Below are 15,083 nucleotides of genomic sequence, written 5' to 3'. Positions count from 1 at the left end.
CTGACCACTTCCTCGAAGGGAGAAAAAGTCCTTTTTCCAGACACCACCTACTGCTCCATTTGCAGGGAATGACGCGATTACAACTCCTGTATCCTCAGGAATAAGAATAGAGCTCGCACCCCTAATTACCACCTCATGAGAGGCAGTTTGAACACTGTTTACAACAGACCGAAAAGTCTTAACCAGGAAAGCATATACGGTGGTTTTTGGTTTTTAAGTATGATTTGTTACATAAAGTGAGGCTTAATTTTTTAAGCCTTACTTTTAACTCGACATGCTAATTGCTACATCTTTAAACACTGACACACTTCTCCTTTTTTAATCTCTTCAGTTAAAAATCGCAGTGAGTTCTAAACATCGCCATGATTTAGAGGGTAATGGAATAAACTAAGATCATTAACAATCAACATAACCTCCTAACAGGACTATGTTATAAAATCCTTTATTATGCACAACCAAAAATGTGGGGGTGAGGTTGTTCATAGTTAAACATTGGATTCTTTTTGCATGGTAAATCTGGATAGGTCAAATCACAGCAAACTAGACACATCCATCTTGCTGTTTTCTTTATTTAAGAAAAAAGAAAAAAAATCTATATTTTTATTTACTTAGATTTAACTTGAATATAACATAACAACAGATCTAGACTATATGTCAAGAATAATTGCTGAGCAAACTGTCTGAAGAGTTTAGCTTATTATGCACAAAATTAAGAATTTGTGAATTACAAAGGGGGGGGGGGGCAACTTTCTTCTCTCGGTTGACACCTGGTGGATAATCTAGGTAAAGTACCTAACCTTGGGCTAAGGGTTGGTAACTAATACTGCTGGTGTTTTTCTCCCCCTAGTGGAACAGCCAGGACTTAGCTAGAATGTCAAGTTTTGTTTAGTGTAAGGTGGGTAATGCTTTCATATAACATTGAGCAAAGAGTGGAGTTAAAAGTGGGCACAACGAGAACTTACATTGTTTCTTAAATATTTGAATTTATTTGTGTATGTATATCTGTGTGAGAGCATGCATGTTCTGGTACTTGTTAAGCCAGAAGATAGGTGGCCTCAGATTCCCTGTTACTAGAGTGATAGGTAGTTGTGAACCCGGCTACATGGGTGCTGTGAACTGAATTCAGATCCTACAGAAGGGCAACAAACACTGCTAACAGTTGAGTCAGTTCTCCAACCTTGTGTACAAAAGCTCTTTACCAAACTTACATTTAAAATGATCGAAGTCCACTGAATGACTGTGGTCTCGGTAAAATTTCTCATATATATTATTGGACACATTTCTGAAATAGTAAGAATTACTATTTAAGTGCATGAGAACTGCATTTAATGGAAAGAGACCTCAGCATGACTTGTAGCTTGTAAAATTTCTAATAGAGGAATCACCCCAGTCCCGCAGAGCTCCTTCTGTTTGATGCTCCTTCTGATTGTTTGCTTCAATTTATTTTCTTTGATATTCTTTTCTAATGTGACTTCTCAAACACTTTAGTAATGGATACCTACTAAACCTTAATCAACAATAATTTTTACCTTGCATTTATTTTGCCTTGGCCTCCTTTTCCTTCGTAGATTTTGTTACATGCTAGTCCTCAAGAATATTTGCTCCATTTTGCTTCCCTACAAAAGTGTGGTGAACAAACATTCCGGTAGCTCTAAACACTTGTTTATATTTTCATTTCTAAAAGAAATGTTATGCTTGGACCAAATTTTGTCTGTTATTTCTCCCGACTTTAATAACTTCGCATTTGCAGACTCAAAATGTCCCTCCTGGAGGCAGCCGTGGGTGCTGGGCTGTGGCGTGCTATCTTGGGCTTCTGTGATGTTTCACTAGGACAGTATTGTATTTTCCTTTAGACTTCAGCTATTCATCTTCACACCATGGCTCTTTCCTGCTGCAACCCAGCCTACGTCTCATACTTCCTCCTACTCATCTGCTGAGTCTCTCCTCCTGTCAAGAACATCTTCTGCCCCCTTTGTTGGCTTGGATGTGTTGTCAATATGTAATTTAAAGACAAGAGTCCCCACGGAGGAATTGGTTCCTAGATTTTTATAGCAAATTCACATTTTACTGACTGAAAACGTGTATTAGGAGAATGTCGCCCTTCCAGTCACCTAGTAGTCTCTGTTGATATGAGGTTTATAAATGATCTAACAAGCCAGGCATGGTTGGGGCATGCCTGTAATCCCAGATTTGGAGGAAGGCAGGGGGTAGAAGTAGAAAAATCAGGAATTCAGGACCAGTTTTGGCTACCGGAGATCCCATTCGAAACAACAACAAAAACAAAAACAGACAAAAGCAAAGCAAAAGAAAAAGCCCCAGAGGCACCCAGTGGGCCTGACAAACAAAATATCAACAATGTAACAAAACCCAGACTTTCCCTGTGGCCTCCATGCTCAGTGGAGGGCTTCTAGCCTCAGGTTAGTGTTACCATAGTTAACTATGCTTAGTTACCGTCCTTGAACATCTGAAGGAAATGATCTTTACTTAATCCACCATCAGCCTACTGTTCCCTTGGCTGTTGTTGCTTTTTGGGCAGACTCTTACTTGACTAGCTATGTTAAAACCAATCAGAGGAGTGCCTGCACAGAGAAAGCACAGGGGGAAGCAGTTTAAATTTAAAAGTTTTTGAGGACGTGCTGCTTTCAGGACTGTGAGTTTTTTTTTTTTTAAGTGACCTTTCACTTCAAGGTCAGGAAACAGATGGTCTATCAAGTTGTGAAACAGCGCATGCATCTCATCTATGGCCTAGTGAGTTCTCAGGCATAATTGGCACTTGGATTTTTGTTTATTACTTTTGGAGTATAAACCTTTTGGTTTTTGCAAGGACTGTGTAAGGCAGCGTGTTTCACGGACAGACGACGCACGAGAGATTCCTACTGAGGATGAGTCTGACCTCCTTATAGCCATGTTTGCATCTTACTTGGCAGAATTTGTCAGGCTCTTAATGCTTTATCATTTCAGACTTTGACACACGTGTGTAGGGTTGTCCACTTACCTGTGGGACACCTGCCCCTCTCAAGGAAACCCACTGACGAGTGAGTCTTCCTCCCCAGGCAGCTACCAACTACCATTAGCTCCCAGTAAGAGATGGAGATTACAAAGCACCTTTCCCATCTTGCTGGGATTTTTCTTGCTTTGGTCCTGTAACATACAGTTTCAGTGAATTAATGAGTACACTAGCCAGAGGACAGCATTTCACCCCCTCTCTACCCTCCTTTTGCTCTATAAATGTTGATGTACCAGCTTTAAGCATAAGCACACTGTAAGGTTATAGAATTATATATTTTATGGGAGTTTTTTTTTTTTTTCAGCTAACCACACCAAAGGGGGGAAGATCACATGAGACTGATGAATTAAAAATGAGTTCAAATCACCATTATTTAAAAAGTGAGTCCCTGGGGCTGGAGAGATGGCTCAGTGGTTAAGAGCGCTGGTTGTTCTTCTGGAGGTCCTTGGTTCTATTTCTAGCATCCACATGGCAGCTCACAACTGTCTGTAAACTCAGTTCCAGGGGACCCAACACCCTTACACAGACATGGATGTAGTCAAAATACCAATGAACATAAAATAAAGAAATAAAAAAGGAAAGAGGTTTTTCAAAGTGAATGCTACACCATGATATCCTTACTATGGTGTAACACCCAACTTAATTTTTAAAAAGTCAGGATTTGCACTGGATGGCTTTTGTCAATGTTACCCAAATCTACACATATTTAGGCAGAGGAAATCTTAGTTAAGAAAATGCCTCTATAAGGCATATGTACTCTTTGGCTGATCCCATAGCTCCAGCTGCATATGTAGCAGAAGATGGCTTTGTTGGGCATCAATGGAAGGGGATGCCCTTGGTTCGGTCAAGGCTCAATGCCCAATTGTAGGGGAATGTCAGGGTGGGGAGGCAGGAAGGGGTGGGTGGGTGAACATCCCTATAGAAGCAGGGAGTGGGGAATGAAATAGGGTTTTGGGGGGGGAATCCAGGAAAGGGGATAATATTTGAAATGTAAATAAAATATATCCAAAAGAAAATGAAAAGAGTATACTACCATGCTTGGACTTAAGCTTTTCTTCACCTAAAACTTGCTTTGTCCCAGTCTGGCCTTGAACTCAGAGATCTGCTTGGCTTTGTCTCCTGGAATTAAAGGTGTGTACCTGCAGCTAAACTTAGCTGAATGGGATCTTCCATATTCCTACTAGGATAGCCCATTAAGCATCACTGAAAGCCTTCCATGTCTTTCCAAATCCACATTCTTCCAAACAAAAGCACGGTCAGGCCTATCACAGCAAATCCCTCTCCTGGTACCAATTTTTTAGTTAGAGTTTTATTGCTGTAAATAGACACCATGACCAAGGCAAGTCTTATAAATGAAATATTTAATTTATATTAATGGTTTATAAGCTGGCTTATAGGCTCCAAAGTTCAGTTCATTATCATCAAGGTAAAAGCACGTCAGCATCCAGGCAGGCATGTTGTAGGAGGAGCTGGGAGTTCTATATCTTCATCCAAAAGAAGCCAGGAACAGACTGAGCATCCTCAGGCATTTAAGAGGGTGTCTCCAAGCCCAGCTCCAGAGTTACACACTTCCTCTTACAATAAAATATGGAAGACTTTGTTACTGAGAGTGATTTAAATTGTGTGTGGACTTGGCCCAAGACATTTCAGTGGAGAACTTCTGTATGTGGTCTACAGACTGTTTCTGTAGTATTTTGGTGAAGAATATGGCCTGCTTTTTGCCCTTGTTTAAAGTGTCTGCCTGAGGTTAAGGTGAAGAGATTTAGATTTGACTTGAAAAGGAAAGTCTCAAAACAGCCTGGTGTAAATTCTGTTGTGTACTAAAGTTTACTCTTATGAAGAGCATTTTGATGAAAAGGAGCAAGTTGAGAAAGGAAAAATAGAAAATATACGGTTCTAGTATTAAAGGGACACCAGGAAGTGAAATGGAGCTGAATCCTCTGTTCAAGAATATTAAATTGAATTAAGGGAGTAATGACCTTGAGGCAAGATACCTCCTAGCTAAATTAGCTCCAGTCAATTTAGTACAAACCTTTAATCTCAGGAGGCAAAGACAAACAGATCTTTGAGTTCAAGGCCAGCCTAGAACAGAGCAAGTTCTAGGTAAAGAAAAGCTTAAATCTAGGTGTTGAGGTACACACCTTTAATCGCAGGAGACAGGAATACATATCTCTAAATTCAAAGTCAATCTACAGAGCAAGATCCAGGCCAGCCAAGCTTAGGTAGCAAAGGAGTCAGGAAAAAAGAAAGCTAGTGAGAATGTAATAGAACAAAGTAGCCATGGTCCAGCCCCTGCTACAGCAGAACTTGGCAGCTTTGGCCACGTGGCTCTGGATCTATATTCAAGAGGAGAGGGAGACCACTGCAACAATGGATGCTGGCTAGCTGGAGCTAAAAAATTTGTGGTGATTAAGAAGAGACCAGCATCACTGAGGTAAAAATCTTCTGGGAAATGCTTTCTGAGAGTGTATAAAAGCTGAATTCCAGAGACAAGATTGTACCTCATTCTGCAGATGTACTTGGTAATGTGTAAGAATCACCCAGGTGTTTCTGGTTTTGAAGGCATGAAGGCGTCATGAAGAACAGCTGAGGCATGGCACTGTGAGAGGATATGAAGGCCATTGGTGAAAGTATAGCCTCAGTTGTAGTTGTTTATCAGCTGTAGGAGTTCTCTGGTGGAATTTTTGGGGTCACTTAAGTATACTGTCATATCATCTGCAAATAGTGATATTTTGATATCTTCGATATTTTGACTTCTCACTTTTCACTTAGTATCTCTTTGACTTCCTTTTGTTATCTAATTGCTCCATCCAGGACTTCCAGTACTATATTGAATAAGTAGGGGGAGAGTGGGCAGCCTTGACTAGTCCCTGATTTTACTAGGATTGCTTTAAGTTTCTCACCATTTGGTTTGATGTTGGTTACTGTTTTGCTGTTTATTGCTTTTAATATGTTTAGGTATGGGCCTTGAAGTCCTGATCTTTCCAAGACTTAACATGAAGGGGTGTTGAAATTTGTCAAATGCTTTCTTAGCATCTAATAAGATGGTCATGTTTTTTTTTTTTTTTTTCCTTTGAGTTTGTTTACATAATGGATTATACTGATGGATTTCCATACATTGAAACATCCCTGTATCCTGGGATGAAGCTTACTTGATTGTGATGGATGATTGTTTTGATTTGTTTTTGAGAATTTTATTGAGTATTTTTGCATTGATATTCATAAGGAATTTGATTATTTTCTGCCATCTACTCCTCTTGGGTATATGTGCTTCTTTTTGTTCTAGAGGCTTCAGGTGTGCTTTCAAGGTGCTAGTGTATGCTCTCTCCAGTTTCTTTTTAGAGGCACTCAGAGCTATGAGTTTTCCTCTTAGCACTGCTTTCAAATTTCTCATAAGTATGTTTTGAGTTCATTTTCATTAAATTCTAAAAAGTTTTTAACTTCTTTATTTCTTCCTTGACCACGTTATCACTGAGTAGAGCATTGTTCAGTTTCCATGTGTATGTGGGTTTTTGTTGTGTTTGTTATCATTGAAGACCAGTCTTAGTCCATGTCGTTCTCATAGGACACATGGGATTATTTATATATTCTTGTATCTGTTCAAACCTGTTTTGTGACTGACTGTATGCTCAGTTTTGGAGAAGGTACCATAAGGTGCTGAAAAGATGGTATAGGTATATTATTTTCGGTTAATAATATATAATTATATAATATAATATATATAATATATATATAATTATATAATTATAGGTATATTATTTTCGGTTAGGATGAAATGTATTATAGATATCTATTAAATCCATTTGGTTCATAACTTCTGTTAGTTTCATCGTGTTTCTGTTTACCCCTGTTTCCATGATCTGTCCATTGATGAGAATGAAGTGTTGAAGTCTCCCACTATTATTATGTGAGGTGCAATGTGTGCTTTGAGCTTTAGTAAAGTTTCTTTTATGAATGTGAGTTTCCTTGCATTTGCAGCATAGATGTTTATGATTGAGAATTCAGATTTGTGGACTTTCTTCTTTGTTTTCTTTTTTGGAGAGTATGAAGTGTCCTTCCTTATTATTTATTTTTTTGACAACTTTTGGTTGAAAGTTAATTTTATTTGATATGAGAATGGATACTCCACCTTGAATCTTAGGATCATTTGCTTGGAAATTGTCTTCTAGCCTTTTACTCTGAGTTAGTGTGTGTCTTTGTCACTGAGGTGTGTTTCTGGGTCCTGTTTATGTAACCAGTCAGTTAGTCTATGTCTTTTTATTTGGGTATTGAGTCCATTGATATTAAGAGATATTAAAGAAAAGTGATTATTGCTTTATGTTATTTTTGTTTTTAGGGGTGGAATTATGTTTCTGTAAGTATCTTCTTTTGGGTTTGTTGAAAGAAGATTACTTTCTTGCTTTTTCTAGGATGCAGTTTCCCTCCTTTAGTTGGAATTTTCTATCTATTATCCTTTGTAGGGCTGGATTTGTGGAAAGATATTGTGTAATTTCTTTTTGTTCTGGAATATTTTGTTTTCTCCATCCAAGTTAATTGAGAGTTTTGATGGGTAAAGTAGCCTTGGCTGGCATTTGTGTTCTCTTAAGGTCTGTATGACATCTGACCAGGATATTCAGGCTTTTAGAGTTTCTGATAAGACGCCTGATGTAATTCTGATAGGTTGGCCTTCATATGTTACTTGTCCCTTTTTCCGAACTGCTTTTAATATTATTTTTTGTTTTGATTATTATTTGATGGAAGGAATTTCTTTTCTGGTCCAGTCTATTTGGAGTTTTGTAGGCTTCTTGTATGTCCATGTGTATCTCTTTCTTTAGCTCAGGGAAAATTATTTCTTCTGTAATTTTGTTGGTGATAGTTACTGGCCCTTTTATGTTGGGGATCTTCACCTTCTCCTATACCCATTATCTTTAGGATTGGTCTTCTCATTGTGTCCTGGATTTCCTGGACATTCCGGGTTAGGAGCTTTTTGCCTTTTTTCCTTTGACTATTGTGTCAATGTTTACTATTGTATCTTTTGCACCTGAGAGTCTCTCTTCCATTCTGTAATCATGCATTGGTGACTCCTGATCTCTTTCCTTTGCTTTCTATTTCCAGGGTTGTCTTCCTTAGTAATTTCTTTGTTGTTTCTTTTTCCATTTTTAGATCCTGGATGATTTTGTTCACTTGTTTCATTCCGTTTTCCTGTTATTCTTTAAGGCATTTTTGTGTTTCCTCTTTAAGGGTTTCTACCTGTTTACCTGTGTTGTCTTGCATCTCTTTAAGGTAGTTATTAATGATCTTCCTAAAGTCCTCTATCATCATCATGAGATGTGATTTTTAAATCCAAATCTTGCTTTTGCTGGTTTGATGGCATATCCAGGTCTTGCTGTAGTGGCAGAACTGGGTTCTAATGATGCCAAGTAGCCTTGGTTTCTGTTGTTTTTGTTCTTATGCTTGCCTCTTGCCATCTGGTTGTCTCTGCTGCTACCTAATCTTCCTGTCTCTGATTGGAGCCTGTCCTCCAGTGATCCTGGTTGTGTCAGAACTCCTCAGATTTCAGCTGTCTCTGGGATCCTATGATTCTGGCATCCTGTGATCCTGAGATCCTGTTGTGTCAGAATTCCTAGGAGTCAAGCTTTCTCTGGGTGTTGGAGGGTTTGCTGTGGGCACAGGTACAATCTGGAAGGAATCCGTGCCTCTGGCTGGTTCCTGTGGGGGCATCCCAGTTTTGCTGGGTGTTGGGAAAGATGTTGTGGCCTCAACTATGATCTTGATTGTGTCAGAGCTCCAGTGCTTCTCAGTGTGTCTGCTCTCCTAGGAGTGGAGCTTCCTCTGTGATCCTGTGATCTTCTGATCCTGGGCATTTCAGAGCACCTCGGAGTTGGGCTCCCTCTGGGTATTATAGGAGTGGGAACAGAGCTAGTTTCCCAACTGGCAGAACCAGTCTTTTTTTTTTTTATAGAATCTAGGACCACTAGCCTAAAAGTTGCCCCGCTCACAAAAGGCTGGTCCTCTCACATGAATTACTAACTAAGAAAATGCCCTCTAGGCTTGACTACAACCCAGTCATATGGAGACATTTTCTCATCTGAGTCTCTCCCTCCTCTCTAATGACTCTAATTTGTGTTAAGTTGTCATAAAACTAGTGAGCACGGTCACACCAGAAAAAAGAACTTGTGCTAACTCATTGGTTAGTACTGTTAACCTAACCAATAATCTGTGGTTAGAGAGGTCAGAAGCCCTAGAGAAGACCTACCACTACCATTTTGCTGAATTGATATAGTACACAAGGGCCTTCCAATACTTATCTCTACACCTATAGGTAAGTGCTGTTTGCAGCCACATCAGATAATCTTGTATTTTGAAACAAGCAAAGTCTGTTACAGAGAATATAAGTGGTCAAAGTGCATAGAATAAATGACTATCGAGTGCCTATTCAATCCCAAGACTTGGAGAACATCACAGAAGCGGGGACAGATGACTGAAGACTACTTCAAAATAGGGCCTTCTGGACATGCCAAGAACACTTTACTCATGAATTCTCAACAATAGGCTTACCTGCATTAGAGCACATTAGTCAAGTTTCCCACAGGTTTAGGGGAAGAATTCACAAGGTTTCACCCCCAGTTGAAAAGCTACTGGCAGTCTGTGACTACTGAGGGAGGGAGAGTCTCTGTTTTCTTCAGATCCCACCCCCGGTAGTTGTCCATTCATACGTGGTCAGTCCTATAACAAACGCCTATTGGTAATATTAACTGGGAGTGGTAGGAGGAATAGCACATGCATGTGGGGAGATGGGATGAGTTGGAGGGGAAGAGAGAAGTACACGTAATGAGCATACCTTGTTATATGAAAGTCTAAACTAAATCAAAACATTTCTTGAAAAATTAGTCCTAATTTAAGAACAATTAAGAAATGGAAAGGGTCTTTATATTGACAATGTTCATAAAAGTTGCTCAACTGACTGTGTATGTGTTTGTGTGTATGTGTGTGTGTGTATTGGGGCATGTTGGGTTGCATGTGTGCCGTGTGTACCTTCCCACTCTGTGGGTTCCAGGGACTGAACTTGGGGTACTAAGCTTGGCAGCAGATGGCTTTATATAATCAGCCTCCCTGTCGACTCAAGCAAACCCAGCTGATTCTACTGCTTATCTCTTCCTACTATTGTCAATTCCTAGATCTCACCCCAATATTTTTGGGAAGAGAACAGATGAAACCCTAGTATAAGAAAACCTATAGCCTCAGATAAGACAGCAGTCTATTGCTGAAACCTTAAAATATATACTTTTGTCTCATAAGAATATCCTATTAAATACAAACCAACTTTTAGTCACATTTTAGGCCAAGGGATTATCTTTTTATGTTTAGAATTCAGGTTATGTTATTAATTTCTTGACTGTCTTGCTCTATAATATAGACTGGTCATGTATTCCCAGCTATCCTTCAAGTCATTCTGATTTTTTTGGTCTCACTGCTGATATTACAGGCACAAGAGGCCATGCCAGGCCCAAGTCCAGGGCATATTGGATGATGAGTTACAGTCTTAGTTACTTTTCCATTGTTGTGCCAAAATTCTAGGACAAAGCAGTTTGTAGAAGAAAGTGTTTAATTTGGTCTATGGTTTCAAGAGGTTGGAATCTATGAAGATGGAGTAAAGGTATGGCAGCAGAAACATCTTGATCCTCAGCTAGGAGGCAGAACAGCATACTGGGAACAGAGCAAGGCTTTTGACATCCAAAAGCCCACCCACAGTGACACACCTTTTTTCACAAAGCTACACTTCCAAATCCTTTCTAAAAAGTTCCAACTGGGAACCAAGCATCCAAGCATAGGAGCATGTGGGTATCCTCTCTTTAAACCATGACAATTACATAGTTGCAATGAATTAAAACCAGTACACTCTTGTAGGATATACAATTCACGGTACAATTTCTCAACTTTAAGGCTGCCAACCAATGTTTTCATAAAGGAACATCTTTGAACTTTTACAAACCAGTATCATCACTGATAAATTCAACTAATGAACGGAGCAAAGCCTTCATCATGGGCTAATTATGACTTCAGTTAGATGTGAAAACTCAATGACTGAATTGCAGCTACAATGGTGTTTGGTAGCACACTTGAAACCATCACACATTCAAAGACAAGCTATCAGGATGGAGAGATATTAATCAGCCATTAATGACCAAGACTCACAAACAAAATGTCAAAGAAATAACCATGTCTCAATATAATGACTTCATCTGGAGTGAAGTTGCTTTTTACTTCTTAAGTTTTTAAACTTAGAAGTTCTCATGCACTCTAGGCTGGACTTAAGGATAACCTTGCACTCCTTGTCTTTCTTCCTGGGATTATAGCCATGTGTCTCCACCTTCACAGTTTTTTAGAGTAACTGTGAAAAAGAAAAGAGAAAAGGAGTGGTCACAGGCATGACTGTCTTTCATGTAAGGAGAAGACAGAGGCTTTTTGGAGAAGCTCAGTTTCCTTTTCTGGATTTGGGCTAAAGCTAAAATAATCTAATCTTATCAGATTCTGGTAGTCACATGGGAGGGTTCCTAGAACAGTTTGCTGTGAGAGAATGGAAAACCTAGCTTGCCAGGTCTCAGGAGGGCAGAGATGAGTCGTGATCACCTTCTCTAGGAGGAGAAGAAACTATGATGTTCTTGTTAACCAGGAAATCATTCCTTGAAATGGCTTTAATCCTTTCCGGAGTCTGAGTCTTACTGCCTCTTCACTATTTTTTAGGTTTTGAGCCCATGGCGGTTCAAGCTCCCCTCCAGTACCATCCCCTCCCCTCTATCCTCTTATTTGTGGACAGAGAGTAGGGAAAGCCTAAACTATAACACAAAAAAACCTCCAAAATTACTAATGAAGAAATTAGCAACCCAGTAGAGGGACAGGCAAGGATATTTATGGGCTTGTCACAGGAGAGAGATGGTGTATCTCTTAACACAGGACTTCACTTCCATGACTGAAAAAGAAAACCTTTAGGCAGCATCATTGTACACAAGTCAGACTGACATATATGCAGGCAAAACACCAGTTAATATACAATAAAATTAAGTCAATTATCAAAATAAATGAAGCCAACAAATCTCTATCTGCAGCAAAGTAGGACAGCAGAGGTAGAATTCACTGATGCTGTTGCTTAAAAATGTTAGCCAATGGCATTTTCTACCACAGTGGCGATTGGATCAGTGAGTTTGATTACCAGCTACATCTTTACTGATATAAATAGGCTATGCCACCTGTCTATTTACAGCCCCAAAGTACTCCATATACAAAGAAATGTGAATTTGACCTGGGGAGATGGCTCAGAAGTGTCAGGTGGGCATGTATCTACCTTCTGTGATTTCACCCTTGGAAGGCAGAGACAGGAAGGAGATCCCTGGAGCAAACTGACTAGTGAGACTAGCTTTGTATTTGATTGTAAGACCCTGTTTCCAAGAATAACATGGAAGAATCCTCAAGGAAGAGCCCAGGCAGACGTCAACTGTGGGCTTCCTTATACAGGTATACACAAGAGCATGATCGCCCACATACACGTCTACATATCTGCAAGCAGACATATGCACAAACTCACACCACACACATGCATGTGAAATGAAAAAGGAAAAGGAGATGCATTTTGCAAAGCCATTTAGTGGGAAAATGCCTTATCTACCCCCTCCTGGAAAAATCAAAGTACTATATTATGTCAAAGAAAATTACAAGGTTATTTAGGTTAAAGCTACTTGAGGATAAAGGTGTTCCTAGTGATGATAACTTCTGTTCTCTGATATAAATTAATTTTTTTTTGCAGAGTAAAAATAACTAGTCATTTGTTGTTTAAGTAGTATTCCTTTACCGTGGCCTAATGAGTCACAACACATAAAAATTTAAACGTGACCACCGTTACATAAGCAAGACGTGCTTGCTACACTGGTCAAGGGCTTAAGTCTTCATTGCTTCGAGATGGGTTTGTTTATACAGGATGCTCAACATCTGTGAGACATTTAGATGTGTTAGACATTTAGGAGCATTGATTTCTATACAAATCATTAAGAGAGAGAGGGAGGGAGAGAGGGAGAGGAAGACAACTGTAGAGACAAAAGAAAGCCTACTTTAACACTCCCACCCCCTCCCATTAGTGTTGTGATTTCCTGTACGCTTGTTTGTTCTTGTGTATCTTAACCCAGGCCCCTAATTTTCTGGGTCACTGTCAAGTCATATTCTAAATTCTTTTTCTACTAAAAGATGTACAGCAGTGACTGACGGGGGCCGGATGACATTTCCCAGCTTTGCTTTGAGGATTCTCTGTCTCTGGCATTAATCACAAGTTGAACTTTGCATTTTTGGGTCATTATGCACAAAGGTTGGCTTGTCCCAGTTTTTGCTGGTCCACAGTGCAGTGGCCAATATATGGCTGTACAGTTATGTTTTAATTTTGAGACTGTTCTCCCTGCTTCTTGTGATTAAAGAGGGACGGTGGTAGACAGCAGAACTTACCTTCGAAGGACTTTCTTGGTAAAAGTGGGAATTTGCTTCTGTGAAGGCCATGTTCTTCCCACCCCCCAGTCTTGCAGGCTCTCCCCTGCAGACATTCTCTTCCTCTCTTAAAGCCTTTGCTGCCCAGAGAAACAGTGATCTGGTTATGTGTCTAGTGTGGTCATGCTCAGCCATCTTGACTTCCCTCCCGCTGCACACTCATGTCTATTGTCTGTCTTCATCTTTGACTCCACATCAAACTTGTTCTTTAGGAACTCTTTGTTTAAAAAAATATTTGTGCATGTGTGTGTGTATGCCTGTGTGTGTATGCCTGTGTGTGTGCCTTTGTGTGTGTATGCCTCTGTGTGTGTGCATGCTTCTTTGTGTGTGCATGCCTGTGTGTATGCCTGTGTGTGCATGTCTGTGTGTGTGTGTATGCCTGTGTGTGTGCCTTTGTGTGTGCATGCCTCTGTGTGTGTGTGCATGCTTCTGTGTGTGTGCATGCCTGAGTGTATGCCTGTGTGTGCATGCCTGTGTGTGTGTGAGTATATGTGTGTTTGTGTGTATGCCTGTGTGTGAGTGTGAGTGTGTGTGTGTGTGTTTGAGTGAGTGTGTGTGTGTGTGTGTGTGTGTGTGTGTGTTTGAGTGAGTGTGTGTGCTTGCCGCTGTTGGGATGATGGGAGTGTCGAGGCTGGAGGGAGACAATGACATGGAGTTGCTTCTCTCCTTCCAGGCTACCCTGAGTGTACTACAGGCTGTTCACCTGTCGAGCTCCCTTGTTGGTCCTCCAACTTTATTCTTCAGTGCTTTATACTTTGAAAATGTCAACTACTATTGCTTCAACATATTCCAATTTTATCTTTAAAAACTAAAGAAGAAACTAAAATGGTCTCATTGAGATAGAGTACGAAAACTTTGGTGTCTCCAAAACAACCATGTAGAACATGCTTTCTTGTTAAATTGGATGTTATCCCCTTTCCTAGCTTCCCTTCTGCAATACCCCATCCAATCCCCCCTCCCCCTCCTCCTATGAGCTTTCCCCTCCCCCAACTCTTGCCTCACCTCCCTAGCATTCCTCTATACTGGGGCATCAAGCCTTCACAGGACCAAGGGCCTCCCCTCCCATTGATGCCAGATAAGAGCCCTTCAGCTCCTCCATTTCTTCCCCTCACTCTACCATTGGGGTCCTTGTGATCAGTCTGATGGTTGGCTTTGAACATCTGCATCTGTATTGGTCAGGATCAGGCAGATTCTCTCAGGAGACAGCTGTATCAGGCTCTTGTTAGCAAGCACTTCTTGGCATCAGCAATGGTGTCTGGGTTTGGTGGCTGCATATGGGATGGCCTTTCCTTCAGTCTCTGCTCCACTTTTTGTCTCTGTATGTCCTTTATACAGGAGCAATTCTGGGTTAAAATTTTGGAGATAGATGGGTGGCCCCATCACTCAATCAGAGGCCATGCCTAAACTCTGGATATGGTCTGGACAGGTCTCCCTCCCCTTTGTGGTATTTCAGCTAATGTCATCCCTGTTTGGTCCTGGGAGGTTCTGGCTTTCCTGGCATCTGGGACTTCTTGGTTGCTACCCCCAGTTCCCCATCCCCCACTGCTATGTACAATTCTGTTCAATTTCC

This window comes from Micromys minutus, assembly GCF_963924665.1.
Source record: "Micromys minutus genome assembly, chromosome: 11".
NCBI classification, from domain to species: domain Eukaryota; kingdom Metazoa; phylum Chordata; class Mammalia; order Rodentia; family Muridae; genus Micromys; species Micromys minutus.
Note: the sequence above shows the minus strand (reverse complement) of the source record.